We start from the raw sequence: 16,017 nt of genomic DNA on the forward strand, positions 1-16,017 counted from the left end.
CAAATTTTCCCAGCAAAAAATTGCATGTTCTCAGTCACAGAACTCTTCAAAAATCTCTCCCAACTAGCTGCCTTTTGCTGGATAATTTTGTTATCGAACAGCATTCAGTAAAAATTTGTACGAATTTGTACAAATGTTTGGGTTGTCGTACAGACCTAGTAAAATTGTCGAACGATATTTAGGCCATATCTATCCTATATTGGCAAAGGCAAAGAAAGTGTTCTAAGCATACCAGTGCTCTGTTCCAGAACCTGCAAGAAGCTACTACTTTTTACTACGATACAATTTTTTCAGATGATCAGATGATTTCGATTTGAGCTGTCACAATTCATATTTGTCATTTCAATTCTATCTACCTGAGAAATTCGCCTCGAAACATTAGTTCGCCTCTGTTTATGAATTTTGACATTTAAAATCTTCGTTTTTCTTTGAATTCGCTTGCTGCAGGACCTGTAATTGGGCAATGATTGAGCACAAAACATAGTATAATGCAGAGTGAGGCAGAGAACATTTTTGGGTCTCTCTTGTGCTCTCAATGAGCGTAAATTTGTTGTTGTTCACAACGTGTTAGCATCTACACAGGCTGTGAGCGATAACAAATTTACGCTCACTTAGAGCAAATGGGCTCTCTTGTGAGTCACAATGCCTCCTCCTGGTATAATGAAGATATAGACCAGGTATCGGCACTAATACAAACGCATTGTTCGCGGCCTCACGCATTCGACTCTCTCTAGCTCTCTTCACAAACAGCGTGTGCGTTAATGCATTGCTAAAATTAAAAATCATTGAAACAAGCGACAGAACCCTCTGAGTGGTGGTTGTTCTGTTGTTATTCTCATCAAGGGCACGTGTGCCCCTTTTTGTCGGATGCTGATATAGACGAAGGATTACTCAATTTTTCCGCGGTCAAGTCGCTCAAACTCGAAAATTCAAAAAAGTTCAAAGGCGATTTTTGGGGAAAATGACAATATTTATAGTTCCCATCAAAAACTAACCCCATAAAGCTGCCTTTGCAAATAAAGAAGAAAGAACTATGTATCTTTATCCCAGCACCAGAGGATGTGAGAAGGCAATCACAATTGGTGGGCAGTCAATACAAATTTCATATCAAATTAAAAATTCAGAAGTTTTCGCTTATATATTGGCAAGGGCTAAAAAAATGTTCTGGGCATACCAGCGAATTAATAAGACTGTCGGACGGTCTTAGTCAGGAAGTGAAATTACTGATCTATAAGCAAATTATTCGACCTATAATTGCATACGCATTCCCGGTATGTTAACATTAAATGGACCGAATCCGACTATAGAATAAAATTTCTATTTAAGGATTGAACTTCTTATCGAGTTCAATTATCAAGCACCCGTCAGTCTTATAACTTTATAAAGAGAAGGTATATGGATGGAAACTTACATTTCTGCCACTGTACGGCATCTAAAACAAAATTCAATTCCAACTTCCAATTCATAGGACATGTCGATTATATATTGGCAAAGGCAAAGAAAATTATATTAGCGTATAGAAACATTGTCGGGAGGTAGTCAGGAAGTGAAATTACTGTTCTATAAGCAAATTGTTAGACATATAATGGCATAAGCGCTCCTGGTATAGCATAGACTTTTTCCCAGTTAGAAATGCGTTTGAAATTGCTAGCAAAGGCGTCAGTCATAGTTGAGCAATAACCTTGTGGTTCACAGTCTAGATCAGGTTTTATGTGTTGTATTTCTCATCGAGTCCAATATTCAGCTTATTACTTCAAAAATTAAGGAGTTGTCGTTCACTCTAAGTTCCAATTCAGAGAACATGTCGATTATATATTGGCAAAGACAAAGAAAATGTTCAGGGCATACCAGGGAATTAATAAGATTGTCAGCTGGTCTTAGTCAGGGAGTGAAATTAGGCATAGGTATCTCTTCACATCAAATGAAAAAAATCCGACAACGGAAGAGAGAAGTTTTGAATTCTTGTGTAGGCATACGACTCCACTTAAATGAGGAGTTTATTTGGAGTCTGCCTCACATTTCCAATGTATATAGTAACACACCCTTTCGACAGGATAGAAGTGTTTCTAGTTAGAAATACGTTGAACTTGGCCAATAGCCTTGTGGCTTACAGTCTCGAGTAGTTTTAGAGTGGTGAACTTTTCATAGAGTCCAACTATCAAGCACCGGGGGATAACAATCTTGAAGCGATGTGGGGGCTTAAGTTCGCAACTTTCTTCTTGACCAGGCAGTGCACTTCAATTGCATACTCTGCACTTCAAGTGTACTGCCTCGGAAATATAAGGTTGCGTACGACCAAAGGTTATCCCAGGTTTCGATCTCCTACCTCAAAAGAGATCCCCTAACACCGGGGTGTTAAGCGACCTCGTGCCCATCGGTGTTCTTACGGTTTGCAGTTAGGGTACCAACTGTATTTGAACGGAGCCTCGTGTGATACCTGGGCACCACCACGAGTAATTAGTACCCTAGTCATGGTAAGGGGGGCTATGCCATGGCTGTCCTCAATTCCCCCAGTAAACATTTTTCTCTATGGATAATATTACAAATAAAACTAAAAACCCCACAAAAACAAAAACAATTTCACCCTCGATATCGACCCTAGCTAAAATGGACAACGCCGCACCAAGTGCGACTATGGAACGGCCACAAAAACCTCTGGGCGGGGACGAGACCCTGATGACCTCGGTAATGGACAGGATTAGTCAAGATATTCTCACGCAGAGCAAGGAATTGCTCGATCTCCTGGGGCAGAGAGAGACCCACAGATTGAGTCAGGAGAGTCCCCCTGGAACTGGGAAGACGAATCCCTTATGTCGGACGAAGAGATGGATGTTAAAGTCATCCCATCTCGGACATCCCAGCAAGCGCTCTCCCCACTCCAAGGGGGGATCTCTAACCTCACCTTAGTGAGTCCAACTCCCCTGGGGGATAATTCATCGGTCGGAACCGATAGACCTTCCCTTCCGAGGCAAGACGCCATGGAGGAAGAAGTCGTACTGGAGGAAGTGACACCCTCCACTATGACCTCAACCAACATGGGCAGTAAGGCCAAGGAAAAGAAAGACCGACACGAGTTCAAAAGAGTTGCCAAATATTGCAACAAATTCGTTGACAAAGACCCAACTGAAGTAAGTCAAGATGAATTCCGATTAATCGGTGTGAGGCTTCGAATTGCGAGGAGACTTGAGCGCAAGTACCCTTACATGGAGAAGATCCCCATTCTGGTTGATCGGATTCCGACTCCTGGAACAACTGCACCCTCCAACCCAAAGGCTGGTAAGAGTGCAGCGGTTCCAGAGAAAACACTAAATTCGGAAGTGTCAGGCTGCTCGAACTCCTTGCGGACACCAGCGGTGACTGCGGCGGAGACGAGCAGAAGGATGCCTCCGGCCCCGAAGACATCACAGCGGTCGTTACCCACAAAGGTAACACCCGTCTCGATGTCAAAGCGGAAAAAGGGATAGTCACGGGCAAAGCAGATGCACAAGGCGACATCTAATAGGAGTGGAGACTGCTTGGGAGCCTCGACGATGCAGAGTTCTGGTAAACAGGAAGCTGCGGCACCGAAGGATCCCAAGAAGCCCTGCCCCTCAGGAGTTGGAGGAGTGAGAGGCGTTGGAGAAGCAGGAGGTCGGGTGGTTGGAACGACTGACGGTCCCTAAACCGCTAGGCAGGCCAGTGGCAAACCAAAAACCTCCCCGCAGCAGGCATGCGTTAAGCGGGTTAGGTCTTCGGAGCGTCCACAGCCCACAGCCAAAAGGATGGTGGACCGTCAGCCGAACAACCACTCACCCTCGCTCAACAGCCGGAGAAGGCCTGCGAAGGAAGATTTAGTTCGAAGCTCCTACAGCCTACTGTTGGGGGGACATCGAAACCAGCGCCTATTTCCAAGAAGCTTGCCCCGGAGGACCTTCAGGTGGCAGGCATTAATAGGGCTGATCCAGACGGTTGGATCAGTGACGATCAATGGCTGCTAGTTGAACGTCTTCTGAGGAAGGCCATAACCTCTGACGAGATAGACGCTAGTATGACAGCCTTTGGCAAGGCTACCTACATCAACTCAATCAAAAGATTTCCTCATCCGAACGGTTGATGGCTCGGGCGCACTCTGGGAAGTTTGCAAGCTAGCCGCGGTGCCTACTAGCGAGATACCACGCAGAGCCACAGCATGGGTGCCACCTCCGGATCAGGATGTATCGGATGTGCTGAAGATGATCCAGAAGCAGAATAGGGGTCTCTCTACTGCTAGCTGGAGATTAGTGTACTCTTTACAAGAAAGATGAAATGAAATTCGCCATGGACAACAAAAGCGCCAGCGACATATAGGATTGTGAGGGGGAACTATACTTCGGGTCTGATTGGCTTCGGTTCCGTGCCGCGAAGTCACAGTAGAGAGGCTCGGCAGCAAGGGCTCCGAGTGATGCAGATAAATCTGCACCATTGCAGGGCTGCGGCTGCCGAACTTCTCACATCTCCCTCACAAAAACCGAAGTAGACATCGCTTTGGTCCAGGAGCCCTGTCTCTATAAAAATAGGGTTTCTGGGCTAAACGATGGGCGTTATTCTATATTCTCCGCACACAACGGGGAGAAGGTAAGAACCTGTATAGTAGCTAAGAAAAGTTTAAACCTTATTCAACTCTACAATTACAGTGATGGAGATACGACAGTAGTGAGGCTAGAAGTAGGTTCTGGAAGAGCCTTGGTACTAGCCTCGGTCTACATGCCGTATGAAGCACCTGACCCACCCAGCAGACTGCTGCGGAAGCTAGTGGAGGAGACGATGAGCAGTGCAAACTTGATAATGGGCTGTGACGCTAATGCACATCACTTTCACTGGGGGAGCAGTGACACAAATGCAAGGGGTCCGTATTCGATTTTATTTTAGCTAATAATGGCAATACTGCCAATTTCCGTAATAGGGTAAGGGAGGAGGTGATAGACCTAACCCTTACAAATATGGAAGATACTTCTGTAACAGACTGGAGAGTATCGGAGGAGTGCTCCTTTTCGGACCACAGAGCGATACACTTTCATGTCTCTTGTTGGTCCAAGAAGGACCAACTGGGAATCTTTTAAATCTCTTGTCACTTCCAGGTTGTGTGAAATTTCTGAACCTCGAACAATAGGGGAAATCGACATTCACAAAGGTTCTTCAAGATTGCTATGAGAAGACCTGCCCATTAACGTATCCTGGTAGGAGATCTCAGCCAGTCTGGTGGAACAAGGATTTAACCAATCTAAGGAAAACCAGTAGGAGGGCATACAACAAAGCTAGTAGGACCAAACTAGCAGGTTTTTAGTGTTGAGCAACTTATGAAGTCTTAGTAGAAGTAGAGGAGGTCAACTATATCTGAATGGAAACTTACAGTTCTATCACTACAGTGTAGGCAATACAAATCTCTGATCAGATTAAATTCATAGGGCATGTCGATTATATTTTGACATAAATCGTATATGTAATAAGTTTGTCGGGATGGTCTTAATTAGTAAGTGAAATTATTGATCCATAAACAAATTATTAGACCCATAGTGTCTCTTCTTATCAAATGGAAAGAATTCGACAATGGGGAGGCGTGGATTCTCAGCTCTTGAAATAAACCCAAAATGCAAATATATTGGTTTCAAAAAATTTGTATAAAAAATCCTCTAAAAATTCCAGCTTTCCTGGAAAATATATTTTTTTTAATAGTCATAGCCGCTGTTTTCTTTATAAAAAAGATTTATTATTCGGACATAATTTATCTAAAATTTTGTTGCATTATGAACACTTTTCGATTGTGGTGATTGGAAGAAAATATCTGATATATAACTCCGAAGATTCAAGATATAAAACACTGGGTATAAAACTTTTCAATTCTTAGATATCGAAGAACAAAGGGAAAGTTTTGTATACACTAAGATATTTTTCTACATTTTTTTTCAAACACAATTTTAAGATTTTTGTAAAAAAATATTTGGGTATTTAAATTATTTTATGGGAATGCATTCTGATCACGTAGTCATTCACTTGTACTGTATCTACAAGTCAAATCATAATGAACTGCATACACGGAGTTGCAACAATCCACCAGATTTTATTTTATTTTGTGAAGGTTTTTCATGTTTTTTTTCTTATCTTTACAATTTCAATGTTAAAAATTTTCAATATTTTTTTTTTATTTTATTTTACACACCACAAAGAAAACACGTCGGAAGTTGTAGATAAGTTTTTGGGGAATAATAGTGGAGAAGCCGCCTTTATAAAGAAGTAACAGTTCCCCAAAAAAAAAAAACAAAAAAACGAGTTTTACGTTTCACTTGCAGTGGCGACGAAACTAGATTTGACCACGTTTGACGGACGGTTGGTTCGTTGATTGTTTTGTTTGTTTGCTTTTGGACGGCGACAACGTGCGTTTCGTATCAAAGTTAAGATGAAACTGGCCAAGTAGATGGTCTACTCCCAAGATTATATTGAATGTAAACGTAAATTGAACTTGGCTGTTTTGAGTTGCTGTTGTTGTTGTTATTACTGTTGTTGTGACTTAACTCGATTTAATATGCCAATGTAGGCTAGCTAGATGGCTGGGACTGGCTGGCTAGTTAGCAAGGTGAGAATATGTTTGAAGTAAAAAAAAAAACAACAACAGAATTGCTTGTAATAAACCGTATACACGCAATTGTAGTGCTCGACCTGTGTGACCCACTCACTGGTTACTTTGATTTGTGGCAGTGAAGTAGGTACAACATCTATGACGTTGAGGAAATTATAAAAAAATAATAATGGCAAGAGAACCAGGGAGAGACATGGAGAGAATGAAGTAGGGAGGTCATTGTGTTGACAAGTTCGATTATAAAGTGCATTACAGTGGGACTCAGGTGAGTATAACCAATATATATATAATATTAATAAATATCTCTTTTTCAGTGCGTGGAAGTTGAGACTTAATATCAGCAAATGTGAAGCCATTATGTTTAAAGGACCAAATCCTAGTGCCGGAAGATGTGATGCAGCCAATAAAAATCTCAGATCAGATTAAATATCTAGGAGTTGTCTTTCATTTCAAGTTACAATTCATAGGACACGTCGATTATATTTTGGCAAATGCAAAGAACATGTTCTGGGTATACCAGCGTTATAATAAGACTGCGAACGGTCTTAGTCAGGAAGTGAAATTACTGATCTATAACCCACTTAGCGCCGAGAATTTTTTTTGCGAGAAAACTTAAAATTGTTTATGAATATTTTATTTTTGAGACTTTTTAAGCATTTTTTAAAAAATAACTTTTTTCTCTAAAACGTATAGTTTTCCTGCAATCGGGCGTTCTTTTAAAAGTGCCAAAAACTTTGGAGGGTAATATTGGTGTATTCTCACATGCCAATCCCTTGGTTTTTGATTGAGAAAATACTCTTACTATATTCCTAACAAATCGCTGACCCTATATGATTCTACATTTAGCTTGGGTTTTAGGTCAATTGCGTGGAAATGGGTAGGTCAAATGAAGCGTTATAAGCGTGAAATAACAGATAACAGACAATTCTATAACAAAATGCAAAAAACCCCACAAAAATATTCGAAAAAACCAGAGTTTTACGTCAATTTTTGCAACCATTTTTTGTGGCGTTTAAACGACCAGTGGCTTTATCTGGGATAAGCAACCCCGTGTGGGGTTTGCTAGATACCCCATCGGGACCCTCCCATTGGCGGATTGGGGACGTTCTACTTGCAGATAATGCAAGATGGATATCGGGGAAATAAAATACCCGAGGGTGACCAAAATCAAGCCTAGGGGACGGCAGCTGGTCCCTTAGTACAAATGATGTTCAGAAGTCGCAGCGACCGGTATGGATATCTTTGGTTAGCGGGTGGCGTAACGAAACCCGTGCAAGCGGCACTAGTATAGCGGAAATACGGACGTCTTAAAGCAAGCGGTTCGCTTTATAGATGTGAATGAGTGAGGTGGGATGGCATCTCTAATCTGGCAGCCCCAGTACCATCATAGGATTCAGCAGGCCAATCACCCACTAATCCGAAATTCACAACGATTACAGAAAGTTCTACAGAAATAAACGTAAATGAACCCCCCAACTCGATGACGACTATTGGCACACGGAAAAGGATACGAATAGGACAATGGAACGTAAGAACGGTGAGAAAGACATCAAGATTAGCGCAGCTTAAGAAACAATTGAGTAAATGCTATTCTGGGAATAAGTGAGATGAGATGGCTCAAGAGCAACAAAATCACGACAAAAAATGGTAATGTCGTGTTGTATAGTGGTAAAGACTTGAAGCATGAAAGCGGAGTGGTCTTGTTGATAGCGAAGCAACATGGCCAATCTCTCAAATCTTGGGACCCTGTCTCAGATCGTATAATTGCTGCTCGATTTTATACCAAAGCAACGAAATGCATTACTATAATCCAATGCTACGCTCCGACGGAAGAGGCTGAGGGCGCAATTAAAGATGAATTTTATAAGCAGCTCACAACCACCCTACACCAGACCCCAAAAAGAGATATAATAATACTCACTGGAGACTTCAACGCAAAAATAGAAAGCAACAACGCGGGATTGAGTGAGATTATGGGAACACATGCAATTGGTGCGATAAACTCTAAAGGGGAAAGGTTTGTTGAGCTATGTCAAACGTTTGATCTTGTAATAGGAGGCTAAATATTTCCCCACAAAAATTTACACAAATGTCCATGTCGCCTAATGAAAGTACTAAAAACCAAATAGATCACATATGTATCAGCGGCAAATGGAGAAGGAGCTTAGAGGACGTACGTTCCAAAAGAGGAGCAGATATGGACAGCGACCACGAACTAGTGGTAGCCACAATAAAAATAAAACTACAAAAGATTATTCGAAGGAACAAAGAAGGATACAAAAAACGCCTTAATGTAGCAATCTTGCGTAACACTGTGAAAAACGACGAAGTCGGAGAAACGTTAGAAAGATGTGTACCATCAGACAATCGAACATGGGAAGAAACCTGTACACTACTAAATGAAATTGGAGAGAGCAATATAGGCTATATACAGAAAGGAAACATAAAATCCTGGAACCTAATAGAGAAACGGAACCAATTAAAAATACAAAAGAACGACAACAAAGTCTTTATAAGCAAATATAAAGAGGTTGCAAAGGAAGTTAAAAAATCGGCCAGAAATAATAAATGTGCGTATCTAAGGAACATAGCCAGCCAAGCGGACACCGCTGCCGGAGCCAACAACATGAGAGAACTACATCAAATAATCGGTCATATAGTAAATAGCAATAAGCACAAAAACCAACTGATAAAAGACACCAACGGCAAACTGATTACAACACTACAACAACAGAAGAACACAGAAGAAGGTGGAAACAACACTTTGAAAGTATAAGTTATGGCGACAATCCTACTCGTTACGAAGTAATAGTACGCCCAGAAATTAACAACAACATCATTGAGGCCACCCCCGACATCAACGAAATAAAAAGCGTCATAACAAAGTTAAATGCTCCAAACAAACTCCTTGGCAGCAGCGAAAATACTCGCACCATATGTACAACATGCATGGACGCATGAAAACTTTCCAGGACAAAAGGAGCCATTATGAAACTCCCCAAAAAGAACGATATCACAGATTGCAACAACTGGAGGGGTATAACACTTTTATATACCATATATAAAATAATAGCTCTGTTCCAGAACTAAAAAGTTTTTACAATTTTTACCCCTTTTATACATTTTGCGTTCCCGTACACAAAATTTATATGAAAATCGTTTACGACTTTTACCACTTTAAAAAGTACGGGAACAGGGACAATGGCTACCATCATAAACGATAGATTGAATTGTGTTGAAGAAGCATTGAGAGAAGAACAAACAGGTTTTAGGCCCCATAGAAGCTGCTTGGATCAAACGAACACACTCTGAATAATTATGGAACAGTCTGTAGAAAGGAGATGTCCGCTTTATCTCGTTTTTGTTGACTTCAAAAAAGCTCTTGACTCGATAAAGCGGACAGCAATATGGAATGCATTGTACTCGAAGGGCGTTCCAGAAAAAATTGTTAATTTAATACGAGCGATGTACCAAAATGCTTCTTTGCATGTGAGGCACAATGGGATGATCATCGAACCTTTTTGTACCAACGCCGGTGTAAAACAAGGCTGCCCACTATCACCACTACTTTTTGCCGTCGTTCTTAACGAGATAATGATAAAATTGAGCAAGCAGAAAAGAGGAATTGTCAACCAACATCTAGAAGACTTAGATTATGCGGACGACATATGTCTACTGTCTCATAAATTTACAGCTATGCAGAGAAAACTTAATGACCTGGTTAACATGGCAAAAAAGGTCGGTCTTGAAATCAATACAGAAAAAACATATGCGATGTGATTAAACAACATAATAGACAACCACTTCGTGATTGAAAATCACATAATTAGCTACGAGTATTCGAACAATTTCTGCTATCTGGGAAGTATAATGGCAACCAACAACAGCGCGAAAGAAGATGTAACAAACAGACTCAAAAAAGCTAGATCTGCTTTTGGTCGTCTAAACAACACCTGGAGGGCCACTCAGATCTCCCTTAAAACAAAAATAAGACTTTTTAATTCATGCGTTAAGTCCACACTTTTATACGGTAGCGAAACATGGCTCATGTCTAAGAGCATATCCCAACGGCTGGAAACTTTTGTCAACAAATGCCAACGGATAATATGTGGAATATTTTGGCCAAGAACAATTTCCAATGCCGATCTGCTTACCTTGACTAATGAAGAGAAGATTGGAAAGCAAATCATGAGGCGGGAATGGATTGGACATACCATCCGAAAGCCCCCAGAAGCTATTCCAAGGGCAGCCCTTGAATGGAACGCCCAAGGAGCAAGGCGCACTGGCCGACCAAAGAATACTTGGCGGAGAACATTGCATGCAGACCTGAAGAAGACAAACAAATCATTCGATGAAATTAAAGTATTATGTCATGATAGATTAAGATGGAATAACTTTGTAGAAGTCCTATGTTCCCAACAGGACTAAAGAAGGAATAAAAAAATCAAATTATTAAAGCTATGGCATCTTTGCTCATCAAATGGAACGAATTCGGATGTTTTTTTTAAGTCTTGTCTAGGAAGCTGCCTCACAACTACGATGGATAAACAGGCGTACCTCTAGTTAGAAATGCGTTCTACTATATCTGGATGGAAACTTACAGTTCTACTACTGCAGGGTAGTCAATACAAATTTCAGATGAGATTAAAGATCAAGGGGTTGTCTTTCAGCACAAGTTCCAATTTATAGGACATTTTCAGGGAATACAACGTGTAATAAGATTTTCGGGCACTCTTATTCAGGAAGTGTAATTACTGATCTATAAGCAAATTCGACCGATAATTGCATATGCACTCCCGATATGTTTTGGTATTTCTTCTCATCAAATGAACAGTATTCGAAAATGGGAGAGAATGGTCTTAGGGGCCTAATTACAGCAATCGATTGGATTGAGTATTTGCTCGTGAATGAAAAAATCGAACTATGAAAACCTATGTGTTCTTCAAAGAACATTATGAAGGTAGATAGTAAAAATGTGTTTATTTTAAAGTAAAAACTAAATTATTAATGTAAAAATTTAAATATGTATTTGTTGAATTCGTTAAATAATTCTTTGGGTAAACATTTCGGAATTTTTGTAAAACTTTTTGGCATTATTGTAACAGATTGCTAATGCATCTACCTTAGTAAATGTCGGTTGGTGGCACGAATAGGTTTTCATAGTTCGACTTTTTCATTAACGAGCAAATACTCGATCGAATCGAATGCCGTAATTAAACCTCAGGCTTTCCCTAATAATTCCGATGTACATATATCGTAAAACCCCCTTCGACAGGATGGATATGTTCCTAGTTGGAAATGCGTTGAACTTTCTAGAAAAGATGGTCATGCTTGGGCAAAAACCTTGTGGCTGGCGGTTTCGAGAAGGTTTTATGTGTTGAACTTCTTATGGATTCCAACTATCAGGCACCCATCAGCCTCTTAACATTGGATAGAGAAGATATACTAAATCTGGAAACTTACAGTTCTACCACTGCAGGGCAGCCAATGCAAATCTCGGATTAAAGATTTACGAGTTGTCTTTAACTACAATTCCAATTTATAGGACATGCCGATTATTTATTGGTAAAGACAAAGAAAATGTTCTGATCGTCTCGACTTGGTTTTAAGTGGCAAAAACACCTCAGCATAATTCGATTTAGAAAATTCCTTAAAAATATAAACAGGAACATTAAAAATATGATTTGTAGAAGTGGTCAGTAATAATTGGTTCCACTGTACGTACATATATTTCCCAAAATTTTACATATAACCCCTTTGACATTGTGTTTAGCTTGGGTATCTTGCCAATGTAATTTTACGTTTCAAGGAAGTGATGCTGCTTTCAAAAGCCATCTCTGATGCTGCTAATTGGAATTGTATGCAGTCGAGGTTACCTCAAAATAACAAAAACAACAAAACACTCCAGGGTTCATTGAACATTGTAAAGGTTATTTTATATTCATTTTATAATTTTATGGCACATAAACAATATTGCAATGACGACAATGGATTGTTGTTTTTTGGGAAGGTACAGTCCAAAGTAAAAACGTCGATTTTTAAAAAATAGAATACATGTTTTTCAAAACAAAACGTGGATTTTTTTAAAGAAAAAAAATTTTTAAACAAAACGTGAATTTTTAAAGAAACATTTTTTTTTAACAAAACTTGGATTTTTAAAGAAAGAAATTTTTTAAACAAAAAGTGGATTTTTAAAGAATATTTTCTCAAAACAAAACGTGGATATTTAAAGAATATTTTTTTCAAAACAAAACGTGGATTTTTAAAGAATATTTTTTTCAAAACAAAACGTGGATTTTTAAAGAATATTTTTTTCAAAACAAAACGTGGATTTTTAAAGAATATTTTTTCAAAACAAAACGTGGATTTTTAAAGAATATTTTTTTCAAAACAAAACGTGGATTTTTAAAGAATATTTTTTTCAAAACAAAACGTGGATTTTTAAAGAATATTTTTTTCAAAACAAAACGTGGATTTTTAAAGAATATTTTTTTCAAAACAAAACGTGGATTTTTAAAGAATATTTTTTTCAAAACAAAACGTGGATTTTTAAAGAATATTTTTTTCAAAACAAAACGTGGATTTTTAAAAAATATGTTTTTTTTCAAAACAAAACGTGGATTTTTAAAGAATATTTCTTTCAAAACAAAACGTGGATTTTTAAATAATATTTCTTTCAAAACAAAACGTGGATTTTTAAAAAATATGTTTTTTTTCAAAGCAAAACGTGGATTTTTAAAAAATATGTTTTTTTCAAAGCAAAACGTGGATTTTTAAAAAATATGTTTTTTTTCAAAGCAAAACGTGGATTTTTAAAAAATATGTTTTTTTTCAAAGCAAAACGTGGATTTTTAAAAAATATGTTTTTTTTTTCAAAGCAAAAGGTGGATTTTTAAAGAATATTTTTTTCAAGACAAAACGTGGATTTTTAGATTCACTGTGGCAAATAGTAAGCAAAACGTGGATTTTTAAAGAATATTTTTTTTTTAAAACAAAACGTGGATTTTTAAAGAATATTTTTTTTTTTTAAACAAAACGTGGATTTTTAAAGATTTTTTTTTTTTTTCAAAACAAAGTCTGTATTTTTAAAGAATATTCTTTTTCAAAACAAAACGTGGATTTTTAAAGAATATTTTTCAAAAAAATCTTTAATTTTGGAAGATTTTTTTTTAAATCTTCGATTTTTAAATAATATTTTTTAAAAAATCTTGGATATTTAAAGAATATTTGTTTTGTTTTAAAACAAAACGTGGATTTTTAAAGAATATTTTTTTCAAAACAAAACGTGGATTTTTAAAGAATATTTTTTTCAAAACAAAACGAGGATTTTTAAGAATATTTTTTTCAAAACAAAACGAGGATTTTTAAGAATATTTTTTTTAAATCGTTGATTTTTCAAGATTTTTTTTTTTAAATCGTTGATTTTTCAAGAATATTTTTTTTTAAATCGTGGATTTTTAAAGAATATTTTTTTATAATCGTGGATTTTTAAAGAATGTTTTTTATAATCGTGGGTTTTTAAAGAATGTTTTTTATAATCGTGGGTTTTTAAAGAATATTTTTATAATATTTTTTTTAAATCGTGTAGTGTTATATAATATTTTTTTTTAAAAATCGTGGATTTTCAAAGCATATTTTTTTTAAAATTGTGGATTTTTAAAGATCATTTTTTAAAAAATCGTGGATTTTTAAAGCATATTTTTTTTAAATCGTGGATTTTTAAAGAGCATTCTTTAAAAAATCGTGGATTTTAAATTTTTTTTCATCATATATAATATTGTAGATTTTTTAAAAAATATATTTTTAAAATATTGTGTATTTTTAAAAATTATTTTATTTTTAAAAAAATTATTTTTTTGGAAAAAACTTGGATTTTTAAAAAATATTTTTTGGAAAAATCGTAGATTTTTATTTTTTTTAAATAGAGGACTTTTAAAGAATATTTTTTAAAAAATTGGTGATATTTGAAGAAGTTGTTTTTTAATTGTTGATTTTTAAAAATATTTTGATTTAAAAATCATAGATTTTTAAAGAATATTTTTTTAAAGAATACTTTTTAAAAAACTTCGATTTTTAAAGAATATTTTTTAAAAATTCATGGATTTTTAAAGAATATTTTTTAAGAAATCGTGGATTTTTAAAGAATATCTTTTAAAACCCATTATTTTTAAATGATATTTTTTTTAAAAATCGAAATTTTTAAAGAATATTTTTTTAAAAAATTTTGGATTTTTTATAAAAATCGCGATTTTTAAAGTATATTATTTAATAATAGTGATTTATAAGGAATATTTTTTAAAAAATTGTGGATTTTTAAAAAAGTATTTCTTTATTTGAAGAAATTTTTTTTTAAAAACGCGTTTTTTTAAAAAATATTTTTTTTTAAAATATTGTGCATTAAAAAATATTTTTTTAAAATATTGTGGATTTTTATAAAACATATTTTTTTAAAAAAAATCGTGGATTTTTAAAGAACCTTCTAAAAATCGTGGATTTTTAAGGAATTTTTTTAAATGTATTTAAAAAAATCGTGGATTTTAAAGTCAAAAATCGTGGTTTTTTAAGAATATTTTTTTCTATAATCGTGGGTTTTAAAAGATTATTTTTTCTATAATCGGGGATTTTTAAAGAATATTTTTTTTTTAAATCGGGGATTTTAAAAGTATTTTCTTTTAAAATACGGGGATTTTAAAAGTATTTTCTTTTAAAATACGTGGATTTTTAAAAATATTTTTTTAAAACATTGTGGATTTTTAATTTTTTTTTTTTAAATCGTGTATTTTTTAAAAATATGTTTTTTGTTTTTGTAGAACCTTTAAATTTTTTAATTCAAATGATTTTTTTTAAAAATCGTGGATTTTTCAAAGAATTTTTTTTAAAAATATTTTTAATGTATATTTTTTTCAAAAATCGTGGAAACTCGTTTTTTTTTAAAGTCGTGGCCTTTTAAATAATTTTTAAAAAATCGTGGATTTTTAAAAAAAATATTTTTTTAAAAAATCGAGGTTTAAAAAATATATTTTAAAAAATCGTGGGTTTTTAAAAAATATTTTTTTTAAATCGTATAAAAAATATTTTTTAAAAAATCCTGGATTTTTAAAAAATATATTTTTAAAAAAAATTTTTGTACTTTGAAATCTTTTTTTTAAATCGAGGATTTTTATAATATTTGTTTAAATCTTGGAGTTTTAAATGTTTTTTTTTAAATCGTGGATTTTTAAAGAATATTTTTTTTAAATCTTGTATTTTTAAAGAATATTTTTTTAAATCGAATATTTTTTTTAAATAATTTAAAGAATATGTTTTTAAAAAATCGTGGATTTTTAAAGAAACAATTTTTAAAATATCTCTGATTTTTAAATAATAGTTTTTTTTTAATCGTGCATTTTTAAATATATTTTTAAAAATTGTGTTTTTTTAAATCT

The 16,017-nt window shown here is 35.3% G+C and overlaps 1 protein-coding gene across 4 annotated transcripts in view; it reads right to left on the reverse strand.

The window, feature by feature from the left end:
• Positions 1-16,017, reverse strand: part of LOC141393814 (alpha-tocopherol transfer protein-like) — a 63,756-nt gene that overhangs the window by 32,440 nt on the left and 15,299 nt on the right. For 3 of the 4 annotated variants that reach the window (XM_073967320.1, XM_073967318.1, XM_073967319.1), the window contains exon 1: positions 6,176-6,916. The exons of the other annotated variant lie outside the window; for it this stretch is intronic. The gene's annotated coding sequence lies outside the window, so the exon portion shown is untranslated. Of the gene's footprint in view, positions 1-6,175; positions 6,917-16,017 lie in introns of those variants that run through there. 4 annotated transcript variants of the gene reach the window in all.

Source organism: Musca autumnalis, unplaced genomic scaffold (assembly GCF_047663935.1).
Source record: "Musca autumnalis isolate F117 unplaced genomic scaffold, ASM4766393v1 scaffold_2, whole genome shotgun sequence".
Classification (NCBI taxonomy): Eukaryota; Metazoa; Arthropoda; class Insecta; order Diptera; family Muscidae; genus Musca; species Musca autumnalis.